Source organism: Bufo gargarizans, chromosome 5 (assembly GCF_014858855.1).
Source record: "Bufo gargarizans isolate SCDJY-AF-19 chromosome 5, ASM1485885v1, whole genome shotgun sequence".
In the NCBI taxonomy this organism is placed as follows: Eukaryota; Metazoa; Chordata; class Amphibia; order Anura; family Bufonidae; genus Bufo; species Bufo gargarizans.
Genome location: NC_058084.1, coordinates 309,561,219 through 309,575,051, shown reverse-complemented (window position 1 = coordinate 309,575,051; position 13,833 = coordinate 309,561,219).

The following is a 13,833-nucleotide window of genomic DNA, read 5'->3' as shown; positions in this document are numbered from 1 at the left end:
TGTACAGATTACTTTACTGCAGTTAACTCATTCTACTCCTGCCTGTAATTATATCATCTATGTGTACAGATAAGACAGGATCTACCATTCAGAATAGGTGATTGCCAGAGCTCATCTATTCTTTCCTTGTACAATGACCTCTGCACAGGGCACAGAGCATGCCTAGAAATCTTTCCCATATACAGTATCTTAACAACTCTGAAGATATGACATTTTGATACAATGTAGTCTGTGTACAGCTTGTATAACAGTGTAAATTTGGTGTGCCCTCAAAATAATTCAACACACAGCCATTATTGACTAAACCACTAGAAACAAGTGAGTACACCCCTAAGTGAAAATGGCCAAATTGTACCCAAAGCGTCAATATTTTGTGCGGCCATCATTATTTTCTATCACTGCCTTAACTCTCTTGGGCATGGAGTTCACTAGAGCTTCGCAGGTTGCCACTGCTCCACTCCTACAAGAGAACATCACAGTGTTGGTGGATGTTAGAGACTTTGCGCTCCTCCACCTTCCATTTGAGGATGCCCCACAGATGCTCAATAGTGTTTATGTATGGAGACATATTTGGCCATTCCATCACCTTTACCCTCATTTTCTTTAGCAAGGCAGTAGTCGTCTTGGAGGTGTGTTTGTTATGTTGGAATACTGCCCTGTGGCCCAGTTTCCGAAGTGAGGGGATCATGCTCTGCTTCAGTATGTCACAGTACATGTTGGCATTAAAGGTTCCCTCAATGATTTGTAGCTGCCCACAGCTGGCAGCACTCATGCAGACACAAATTATGACATTTCCACCACCATGCTTAACTGTAGGTAAGACACACTTGTCTTTGTACTTCTCACCTGGTTGCCACCACACACGCATGACACCATCTGAACCAAATACGTTTATGTTGGTCAGATGACAGGACATAAACAGAGTCCAGTAATCCATGTCCTTAGTTTGCTAGTCTTCAGCAAACTGTTTGCAGGCTTTCTTGTGCATCATCTTTAGAAGAGGCTTACTTCTGGGACGACAGCTGTGCAGACCAATTTGATGATGTGTGCGGCGTATGGTCTGAGGGCTGACAGGCTGACCCCTTTACCCCTTTAACCTCTGTAGCAATGCTGGCAGCACTCATACGTCTAGTTCGAAAATAAATCCTCTGGGTATGAGGATGAGCACGTGCACTCAACTTCTTTGGTTGACCATGGCGATGCCTGTTCTGAGTGGAACCTGTCTTGTTAAACCGCTGTATGGTCTTGGCCACAGTGTTGCAGCTGAGTTTAAGGGTGTTGGCAATATTCTTTTAGCCGAGACCATCTTTATGTAGAGCAACAATTCTTTTTTTCAGATCCTCAGAGTGCTTTGCCATGAGGTGCCATGTTGAACTTTCCATGAACAGTATGAGAGAGTGTGAGAGTGAAAACACCAAATTTAACACACGTGCTCCCCATTCACACCTAGGACCTTGCAACATTAACGAGTCACATGACACTGGGGAGAGAAAAAGGCTAATTGGGCACAATTTAGCTATTTTCACTTAGGAGTGTACTAACTTTTGTTGCCAGTGGTTTAAACATTAATGGCTGTGTGTTGAGTTACTTTAACCACCTCCCGACCGCCGTACGCGTATATGCGTCCGGGAGGTGGTTGTTTTACTCCTCCTGGACGCATATACGCGTCCTCTCGCGAGACGCGAGATTTCCTGTGAACGCGCGCGCACAGGCACAGAAGGTAAGCGAGTGGATCTCCAGCCTGCCAGCGGCGATCGCTCGCTGGCAGGCTGGAGATCCGAATTTTTTAACCCCTAACAGGTATATTAGACGCTGTTTTCATAACAGCGTCTAATATACCTCCTACCTGGTCCTCTGGTGGTCCCTTTTGTTAGGATCGATCACCAGAGGACTCAGGTAGGTCAGTACAGTCCCACCAAAAACTACACTACACTACACTACACTACACCCCCCCCCCCCCGGTCACTTATTAACCCCTTATAAACCCCTGATCACCCCATATAAACTCCCTGATCACCCCCCTGTCATTGATCACCGCCCTGTCATTGATCACCCCCCTGTCAGGCTCCGTTCAGACGTCCGCATGATTTTTACGGATCCGATCCATGTATCCATGGATCCGTAAAAATCATGCGGAAGTCTGAATGGAGCCTTACAGGGGGGTGATCAATGACAGGCGGGTGATCACCCATATACACTCCCTGATCACCCCCTGTCATTGATCACCGCCCTGTCAGGCTCCATTCAGACGTCCGCATGATTTTTACGGATCCGATCCATGTATCCATGGATCCGTAAAAATCATGCGGACGTCTGAATGGAGCCTTACAGGGGGGTGATCAATGACAGGCGGGTGATCACCCATATACACTCCCTGATCACCCCCTGTCATTGATCACCCCCCTGTCATTGATCACCCCCCTGTCAGGCTCCATTCAGACGTCCGCATGATTTTTACGGATCCGATCCATGTATCCATGGATCCGTAAAAATCATGCGGACGTCTGAATGGAGCCTTACAGGGGGGGTGATCAGTGACAGGGGGGTGATCACCCTGATTACCCTGATCACCCCCTGTCATTGATAACCCCCCTGTAAGGCTCCATTCAGACGTCCGCATGTGTTCTGTGGATCCGATCCATGTATCCATGGATCCGTAAAAAATCATGCGGATGTCTGAATGGAGCCTTACAGGGGGGGTGATCAGTGACAGGGGGGTGATCACCCTGATTACCCTGATCACCCCCTGTCATTGATAACCCCCCTGTAAGGCTCCATTCAGACGTCCGCATGCGTTCTGTGGATCCGATCCATGTATCCATGGATCCGTAAAAAATCATGCGGATGTCTGAATGGAGCCTTACACGGGGGGTGATCAGTGACAGGGGGGTGATCACCCTGATTACCCTGATCACCCCCTGTCATTGATAACCCCCCTGTAAGGCTCCATTCAGACGTCCGCATGCGTTTTGTGGATCCGATCCATGTATCCATGGATCCGTAAAAAATCATGCGGATGTCTGAATGGAGCCTTACAGGGGGGGTGATCAGTGACAGGGGGGTGATCACCCTGATTACCCTGATCACCCCCTGTCATTGATAACCCCCCTGTAAGGCTCCATTCAGACGTCCGCATGCGTTTTGTGGATCCGATCCATGTATCCATGGATCCGTAAAAAATCATGCGGATGTCTGAATGGAGCCTTACAGGGGGGGTGATCAGTGACAGGGGGGTGATCACCCTGATTACCCTGATCACCCCCTGTCATTGATAACCCCCCTGTAAGGCTCCATTCAGACGTCCGCATGCGTTTTGTGGATCCGATCCATGTATCCATGGATCCGTAAAAAATCATGCGGATGTCTGAATGGAGCCTTACAGGGGGGGTGATCAGTGACAGGGGGGTGATCACCCTGATTACCCTGATCACCCCCTGTCATTGATAACCCCCCTGTAAGGCTCCATTCAGACGTCCGCATGCGTTCTGTGGATCCGATCCATGTATCCATGGATCCGTAAAAATCATGCGGACGTCTGAATGGAGCCTTACAGGGGGGGTGATCAGTGACAGGGGGGTGATCACCCTGATTACCCTGATCACCCCCTGTCATTGATAACCCCCCTGTAAGGCTCCATTCAGACGTCCGCATGCGTTCTGTGGATCCGATCCATGTATCCATGGATCCGTAAAAATCATGCGGACGTCTGAATGAAGCCTTACAGGGGGGGTGATCAATGACAGGGGGGTGATCAGGGAGTCTATATGGGTGATCACCCCCCTGTCATTGATCACCCCCCCTGTCATTGATCACCCCCCCTGTCATTGATCACCCCCCCCTGGTAAGGCTCCATTCAGCCATTTTTTTTGGCACAAGTTAGCGGACATTTTTTGTTTGTTTTGTTTTGTTTTTTCTTACAAAGTCTCATATTCCACTAACTTGTGTCAAAAAATAAAATCTCCCATGAACTCGCCGTACCCCTCACGGAATCCAAATGCGTAAACATTTTTAGACATTTATATTCCAGACTTCTTCTCACGCTTTCGGGCCCCTAAAAAGCCAGGGCAGTATAAATACCCCACATGTGACCCCATTTCGGAAAGAAGACACCCCAAGGTATTTTGTGAGGGGCATATTGAGTCCATGAAAGATTGAAATTTTTGTCCTAAGTTAGCGGAAAGTGAGACTTTGTGAGAAAAAAAACAAAAAAAATCAATATCCGCTAACTTATGCAAAAAAAAATAAAAAATTCTAGGAACTCGCCATGCCCCTCATTGAATACCTTGGGGTGTCTTCTTTCCAAAGTGGGGTCACATGTGGGGTATTTATACTGCCCTGGCTTTTTAGGGGCCCGAAAGTGTGAGAAGAAGTCTGGGATCCAAATGTCTAAAAATGCCCTCCTAAAAGGAATTTGGGCCCCTTTGCGCATCTAGGCTGCAAAAAAGTGTCACACATGTGGTATCGCCGTACTCAGGAGAAGTTGGGCAATGTGTTTTGGGGGGTCATTTTACATATACCCATGCTGGGTGAGAAAAATATCTTGGTCAAATGCCAACTTTGTATAAAAAAAATGGGAAAAGTTGTCTTTTGCCAAGATATTTCTCTCACCCAGCATGGGTATATGTAAAATGACCCCCCAAAACACATTGCCCAACTTCTCCTGAGTACGGCGATACCAGATGTGTGACACTTTTTTGCAGCCAAGGTGGGCAAAGGGGCACCTTTCGGATTTCGCAGGCCATTTTTTACACATTTTGATTTCAAGGTACTTCTTACACATTTGGGCCCCTAAATTGCCAGGGCAGTATAACTACGCCACAAGTGACCCCATTTTGGAAAGAAGACACCCCAAGGTATTCCGTGGGGGGCACGGCGAGTTCCTAGAATTTTTTATTTTTTGTCACAATTTAGCGGAAAATGATGATTTTTCTTTTTTTTTCTTTTTTCCTTACAAAGTCTCATATTCCACTAACTTGCGACAAAAAATAAAAAATTCTAGGAACTCGCCATGCCCCTCACGGAATACCTTGGGGTGTCTTCTTTCCAAAATGGGGTCACTTGTGGGGTAGTTATACTGCCCTGGCAATTTAGGGGCCCAAATGTGTGAGAAGAACTTTGCAATCAAAATGTGTAAAAAATGCCCTGCAAAATCCGAAAGGTGCACTTTGGAATATGTGCCCCTTTGCCCACCTTGGCAGCAAAAAAGTGTGACACATCTGGTATCGCCGTACTCAGGAGAAGTTGGGCAATGTGTTTTGGGGTGTCATTTTACATATACCCATGCTGGGTGAGAAAAATATCTTGGTCAAATGCCAACTTTGTATAAAAAAATTGGAAAAGTTGTCTTTTGCCAAGATATTTCTCTCACCCAGCATGGGTATATGTAAAATGACAGCCCAAAACACATTCCCCAACTTCTCCTGAGTACGGCGATACCAGATGTGTGACGCTTTTTTGATGCCAAGGTGGGCAAAGGGGCACATATTCCAAAGTGCACCTTTCGGATTTCACCGGTCATTTTTTACAGATTTTGATTGCAAAGTTCTTCTCACACATTTGGGCCCCTAAATTGCCAGGGCAGTATAACTACGCCACAAGTGACCCCATTTTGGAAAGAAGACACCCCAAGGTATTCTGTGAGGGGCATGGTGAGTTCCTAGAATTTTTTATTTTTTGTCGCAAGTTAGTGGAATATGAGACTTTGTAAGAAAAAATAAATAAATAAAAAATCATCATCATTTTCCGCTAACTTGTGACAAAAAATAAAAAGTTCTATGAACTCACTATGCCCATCAGCGAATACCTTAGGGTGTCTACTTTCCGAAATGGGGTCATTTGTGGGGGTTTTCTACTGTCTGGGCATTGTAGAACCTCAGGAAACATGACAGGTGCTCAGAAAATCAGAGCCGTTTCAAAAAGCGGAAATTCACATTTTTGTACCATAGTTTGTAAATGCTATAACTTTTACCCAAACCATTTTTTTTTTTTGCCCAAACATTTTTTTTTATCAAAGACATGTAGAACTATAAATTTAGCGAAAAATTTATATATGGATGTCGTTTTTTTTGCAAAATTTCACAGCTGAAAGTGAAAAATGTCATTTTTTTGCAAAAAAATCGTTACATTTTGATTAATAACAAAAAAAGTAAAAATGTCAGCAGCAATAAAATACCACCAAATGAAAGCTCTATTAGTGAGAAGAAAAGGAGGTAAAATTCATTTGGGTGGTAAGTTGCATGACCGAGCGATAAACGGTGAAAGGAGTGTAGTGCCGAAGTGTAAAAAGTGGCCTGGTCATGAAGGGGGTTTCGCCTAGCGGGGCTGAAGTGGTTAAGGGCACACAAAATTTGTACTGTATACAAGCTGTACACTGACTACTTTACATTGCATCAAAGTGTCATATCTTCAGTATTGTCCCATGAAAAGAAATATTAAAATATTTGCAAAAAATGTGATGGGTGTATTTTGTGAGATACTGTAAGTCAATAGGGTCCCCTCCTGTCCATTGTGTCTATGGCCCATGGGGTGGTTGTAAAGCAATTTTTTTATGCTGTGTGAATGCTGTTAAGAACAGCTCTGGCAAGATGGCAGGCCCCATAATCATTTTCAGGAAATAAAATAGAAAAAAAATCTACAATCAGAATATGAAAACAGATATAGAAGAAACAAGATGTCTTACTATCTGGTTTTAAATGGCAAATCAAATTTTTTGTGACACATTTTCTTTAATAACTAGGTAGCAAGTCTTAAAGGGAATAAATAATCTCTAACAGGTGTCGCCAGCCTGCCTATGCTACTGAAAGGATCATACTTACCTGCTCCCTGTAGCGCCAATCCTCTGTGCTGGCTCCCGTGTCTCCATTTTCCAGTTCGGGATTTGTTTCCTTCTTTCCCAGAATGGGCATGGTTACCTGATACTCTTCAGCCAACTGCTGGCTTCATACCATATGGGCTTCTAAATTTAGGAGAGTGGAACTCACACATATACTGTTTTGTTACAACTGTTACCTCTGTGTGCCATGAGAGGAAAAGCAGAGTCAGCTATATGTATCACACTAGCTAAAAGCAATTTTTGGAATTAATAGGATATTAGGAGTACATTCAGATTGGGAGGCAGCCACACCTCCAAGTATATACAGACGTGGACAAAATTGTTGGTACCCTTTGGTCAATGAAAGAAAAAGTCACAATGGTCACAGAAATAACTTTAATCTGACAAAAGTAATAATAAATTAAAATTCTATAAATGTTAACCAATGAAAGTCAGACATTGTTTTTCAACCATGCTTCAACAGAATTATGTAAAAAAATAAACTCATGAAACAGGCATGGACAAAAATGATGGTACCCCTAGAAAACACAGAACATAATGTGACCAAAGGGACATGTTAATTCAAGGTGTGTCCACTAATTAGCATCACAGGTGTCTACAACCTTGTAATCAGCCATTGGGCCTATATATATGGCTCCAGGTAATCACTGTGTTGTTTGGTGATATGGTGTGTACCACACTCGACATGGACCAGAGGAAGCAAAGGAAAGAGCTGTCTCAAGAGATCAGAAAGAAAATTATAGACAAGCATGTTAAAGGTAAAGGCTATAAGACCATCTCCAAGCAACTAGATGTTCCTGTGAGTACAGTTGCACATATTATTCATAAGTTTAAGATCCATGGGACTGTAGCCAACCTCCCTGGACGTGGCCGCAGGAGGAAAATTGATGACAAATCTAAGAGACGGATAATCCGAATGGTAACAAAAGAGCCTAGAAAGACTTCTAAAGAGATTCAAGGTGAACTTCATGCTCAAGGAACATCAGTGTCAGATCGCACCATCCGTCGTTGTTTGAGCCAAAGTGGACTACATGGGAGACGACCAAGGAGGACACCATTGTTGAAAACGAATCATAAAAAAGCAAGACTGGAATATGCCAAACTACATGTTGACAAGCCACAAAGCTTCTGGGAGAATGTCCTGTGGACAGATGAGACAAAAATCAAAGTTTTTGCCAAGGCACATCAGCTGTATGTTCACAGACGAAAAAATGAAGCATATCAAGAAAAGAACACTGTCCCTACTGTGAAACATGGAGGAGGCTCTGTTATGTTCTGGGGCTGCTTTGCTGCGTCTGGCACAGGGTGTCTTGAATCTGTGCAGGGTACAATGAAATCTCAAGACTATCAAGGAATTCTAGAGAGAAATGTACTAGCCAGTGTCAGAAAGCTTGGTCTCAGTCGCAGGTCATGGGTCTTGCAACAGGACAATGACCCAAAACACACCGCTAAAAACACCCAAGAATGGCTAAGAGGAAAAAATTGGACTATTCTAAAGTGGCCTTCTATGAGCCCTGACCTCAATCCTATTGAGCATCTTTGGAAGGAGCTGAAACATGCAGTCTGGAAAAGGCACCCTTCAAACCGGACACAACTGGAGCAGTTTGCTCATGAGGAGTGGGCCAAAATACCTGCTGAGAGGTGCAGATGTCTCATTGACAGTTACAGGAAGCGTTTGATTGCAGTGATTGCCTCAAAAGGTTGCGCAACAAAATATTAAGTTAGGGGTACCATCATTTTTGTCCATGCCTGTTTCATGAGTTTATTTTTTTACATAATTCTGTTGAAGCATGGTTGAAAAACAATGTCTGACTTTCATTGGTTAACATTTATAGAATTTTAATTTATTATTACTTTTGTCAGATTAAAGTTATTTCTGTGACCATTGTGACTTTTTCTTTCATTGACCAAAGGGTACCAACAATTTTGTCCACGTCTGTATATGAAAGACAAAAAACTGGCAAAAATGACAAACACACCCTGCATAATATGGTAAATTGCTGGGTGCGGCTGGTACACATTGGCACCAATGACAAAGTCAGTGGGAGATGGAAGGTCCTTAAAAATGATTTTAGGGAGCTAGGTGAGAAGCTCAAGCCCAGGATCTCCAAGGTAGTGTTTTCAGAAATACTACCAGTGCCACGAGCGTCACTAGAGAGAAAAGGGAGCTTAGGGAGTTAAATAAGTAGCTCAGAATCTGGTGTAGGAAGGGAGGGTTTGGGTTCATGGAGGTCGGTTACAGGCTCTATAGTAAGAACGGGCTGCACCTCAATGGGGAGGGTGCAACTGCCCTGGGGGAAAAAAATGGTTGGATGGCTGGAGGAGCTTTTAAACTGAGATCTGGGGGGGGGGGGGAGGTGTCACACTAACAAGGGGGTAGATATTGTGGATAGAGAGTGGGTTATAGAAGGGGACAGTGGGGGGGGGGGGGGGGTTAGCAAGGAAAATAGAGAGAAGACTGGGCATAGCTATACATTTATAAAAAAATAGAACTGCTGTTATCAAGAACCTGTTACATACGAAATTAACCAAGGTAACCAAAAAATCCCTGATAATCACTTTACAGCTAATAGTAATTTAAAATGTATTTTCACAAATGCGAAAAGTCTAGCTAGCAAAATGGGGGAGCTGGAGGCTATGGTACTAGAAGAACACATAGATGTAGTTGGTGTGGCTGAGACATGGTTGGACTCTTCGCATGACTGAGCGGTTAATATTGAGGGTTTTGCACTATTTAGGAAAGACCAGTTCAATAGAAAAGGTGGTGGCGTGTGCCTGTATGTGAGGAGTGATCTGAAGACAAGTGTGAAAGAGGCAATTGTAGATGAGGATGGTGAGGATATGGAAACCTTATGGGTGGAAGTTGAAAGGGATATAAACACTGAAAAAATAATACTTGGTGTAATCTATAGACCCCCTAACATCCCAGAAGAGATAGAAACGCAACTGTATAACCAAATAGAGCGGGTGGCACAGGCTGATACAGTGGCCATAATGGGAGATTTTAACTTCCCAGACATTGACTGGGGGTCATGGTTCTGCCTCAACTGCAAAGTGGAGAAAATTCCTCAACTTGCTGCAGGACCACTTTATGGGCCAGTTTGTAGAAGCTCCCACTAGGGGCGATGCTCTGTTGGATCTGGTAATTTCTAATGATGCAGAGCTTGTTGGAAATGTTACTGTTTGAGAAACACTGGGTAATAGTGACCACAATATAATTATATTCCCCCTAAACTATAAAAAGCTAACTCTGTCAGGCAGAGCAAAGACACTGAATTTCAAAAAGGCTAATTTCCCTGGGTTGAGAGCAGCATTTCAGGGCATAGACTGGGAGCAGCTACTGTCACATAATAATACAGAGGATAAATGGGAGAGCTTCAAATCCACATTGAGTAATTGCACTACAAAATGTATCCCTTTAGGTAACACGTATAAACGGCTAAAATTAAACCTCCCATGGCTTACAGCTACTGTAAAAAGAGCAATAAAAGACAAAAAGAGGGCATTTAAAAAAATACAAATTTGAGGGGTCTGAGCTGGTAGGTCCCCTAAATAATGGTAAGGGTGGGGTAGTTACTGAAGATAAGGAAAAGGCAGAGTTCCTAAATAGTTTTTTTTAGCTCTGTATACAAAAGAAGAGAAAGCAGCTGATATCTGTGTGGCCGGGGTTGTTAGTACATCCAGTGATATTCTCACTTGGCTAACTGTAGATATGGTCCAAGAGAAGTTAAATAGGGTAAATGTGAACAAGATGGATTACACTCCAGATGGATTACACTCAAGAGTGCTTAAAGAGCTCTGTTCAGTCATTGCTGTGCCCCAGTTTACAATTTTTAAGGATTCTCTAGGGACTGGTACAGTTCCAAGTGATTGGCGCAAGGCAAACGGGGTGCCCATATTCAAAAAAGGATCAAGGTCCTCTACAGGTAATTATAGACCTATTGGCTTGGAAAGTATAGTTTGTAATTGGATTGAAAACTGGCTGAAGGACCGTGTCTAGAGTGTTGTGGTCAATGATTCCTATTCAGAATGGTCCCAGGTTATAAGTGGTTCAATGTGGACAAATGTAAAGTTATGCCCCTTGGTAGTAATAATCTTTGTGCTTCATATGTCCTAGGTGATGTAGCACTGTGAGAGTCACTTATAGAGAAGGATTTGGGTGGTAGATAAAATTATAGTATACAATGTCAATCAGCTGCTTCTAAGACCCCCAGGATATTGTCATGCATTAAACGAGGCATGGACTCGCGGGGCAGAGATGTAATACTGCCACTTTACAAAGCGCTGGTGCAGCCTCATCTGGAATACGCAGTCCACTTCTGGGTATCAGTACATAGAAAGGATGCACTGCAGCTGGAAAAAGTACAGAGGAGAGCGAATAAAATGATAAGGGGCATGGAGGGTCTTAGTTATGAAGAAAGATTAAAATAATTGAATTTATTTAGTCTTGAGAAGAGACATCTAAGGGGGGGACATGATTATCCTGTATAAGTATGTAAATGGGACATACAAAAAATACGGCGAAAAGCTGTTCCATGTAAAATGTGCTTAAAAGATAAGGGGGCACTGCCTCCCAGTTAAGAAGAAAAAGTTCAGTCTCCGAAGGCGTCAAAGCTTCTTACTGTAAGAACTGTGAATCTGTGGAATAGACTTCCTCAGTACATGGTCACAGCAGGAACAGTGGACAGTTTAAAAAATGGTTTAGATGAATTCTTAAAAGTAAAAAACATAAATGCTTAAAAAAACGTGTAGAAATCTGAGTCTCACTTCCTTCTGGGATTTGCGTACCCACCTATCCCTTGGTTAAACTTGATGGATGTTTGTCTTTTTTCAACCGTATTAACTATGTAACTATGTAAGTGAATGGGACGGATTACTGCACTTACACCTGCTGACCGCTACTGATGAAGGGAACATTGAAGGGAAAGCTGTGTTAGCATGGTGTGCACCTTCTTTTCAAACAGCTAAGTTGCGGTGGGGCTGGTTGTCCGCCCACCCTAGATCTGAGATTGATGACCTGTTCTGTGGACCCAACACTTCCTGAACTTTTTGGCGGCCATTATGGCGCATAACAGGTAGTGTTTAGTGTTAGGTTCCCGTCTTACAGAGATCGCCTTGACGTCCGGCAGACGGGCTCAGATGGTTTTGTACAAGATGCATTTGCCAAGCATCTCACTTTATAAGCGTAGAATTAGCACTATACATTTTTTGGTGACTATGGCATTATTGTACTTTATCTGGTTTGCAGAGTGCTGTTGCATTGTTTTTTATGTTTTCAGCCATGACAGCGTGCACCTGCACATTGGGATGTGCTGACTAACCTCCTTTTCTTTGCAGATTTACATCGCTGGAGGTGTGGCACTCTGGTGAGTCATGCACTCTAGATTAGCCTGTCTGCCCCGTAGGCTGATTGTAATTAGTTTCAGTATAAAGCTGTGGCCTGCTCTCACTACATTCATTGGAATTTGGAATGGGTTCAGCATGCATGTTGGTACCTGCATCCCCTGGAAGTAATGGAGGCCATTTTGGCACCAAAAATGGTAAAAGGCAGAGTGGATCCAGCATGCATGTGGAACCAACACTCCCTGAACTTTATGGCGGCCAATATGGTGCATAACAGGTAGTATTTAGTAGATAAAGATGTGATTAGGCTGCACAAGAGTGTTAGACCATGGGGAAGTGGTGCTCACAGCTGATACAGACTCACCCACTATACTTAGAAAAAAATGATAAAAATAGCTGGGGACTCGCTAATACTTGGAACCACACAAAATGTATTATGCAATAGGAAATACAGATAAAACATATGACAAATGTCAGATCAATAAAAACGATGACATACAATAAAATCGATACCATACGATTAAAATAAATACCATACAATTGAATTGTTAGTATGGTATAGATTTTATCGTATGTCATCGTATTTATTAATTTATCTGCCATTTGTCATATGTTTTATCTGGATTTCCTATTGTATAATACATTTTGTGTGGTTCCAAGTATTAGCAAGTGCCCAGCTATTTTTATCAGGTAGTATTTAGTGTTAGTTTGGTAGTAGGATGGCTCACTTTCTATATTCACAGATAGGTGCCAATGTCTAAAATGAATCGCCCTATCAAAACAATAAAAAATGGTATTATATAGACCGGCACTCAAACATATGGGTTCACGCAGAGGACCAATATAGGATAAAATATAGTGCAATTTATTATAACATAAAAACATATATAGACGTGAACATGGGATAAATAGAACAGTAGATGGACTGTCTCATATATCAAGTCCGCAATGATGCAGGCATGTATAGCATTTAGTGGATATATATGGGGATATAGTCCCGCTCTTGTGCTGGTAAATCCTGTTATGGATATATATGGGGATATAGTTCCACTCTTGTGCTGGTAAATCCTGTTAAATAAAATTTGTGGCAAACAGTCTCATATCATAATTTGTTGAGTACTCACTCTTTGGTAATGCGCGGGTCTGTGGCATCCCACAAGTAAAAGCTCTTACCTCTGTGTCGATTCAGTCAAATGCAGACGGCAGAGTTTGATTGTTTGCTGATGTCATAGGTGGGAACTCCGGTGGATCGCTTCTATTCTCGCGAGATGAGTTGTTACCTTTCTTTTGTATAATGCAGACTCAAAATCGCAGCTTGGAGGTCACAACAAAACTTTGATCTTTTTAATCGATAGAATCAGAGTTGCTATTAATAGCTTGCCGTTAATAAAATCGACTACCAGTGAGTTTTATTTTGTTTTCTCCAGAAAATAATTTTGCAGATATCTTTCAACAGTGCATGGCCATGCTTAAAATTTTGGACTCTTTATGAATATACCATCGATCCCAGACGCGTTTCTAAAGATATCCATATTTCTTCCTCAGTGGGTTTATTCATATTAAAGAGTCCAAGTCCTTATATACCTGTCTGTTAATTACTATGGTGGATCCCATCAAATTATGAAAAAGCGTAAAACATGGGTGGGGGGTGGACTAGT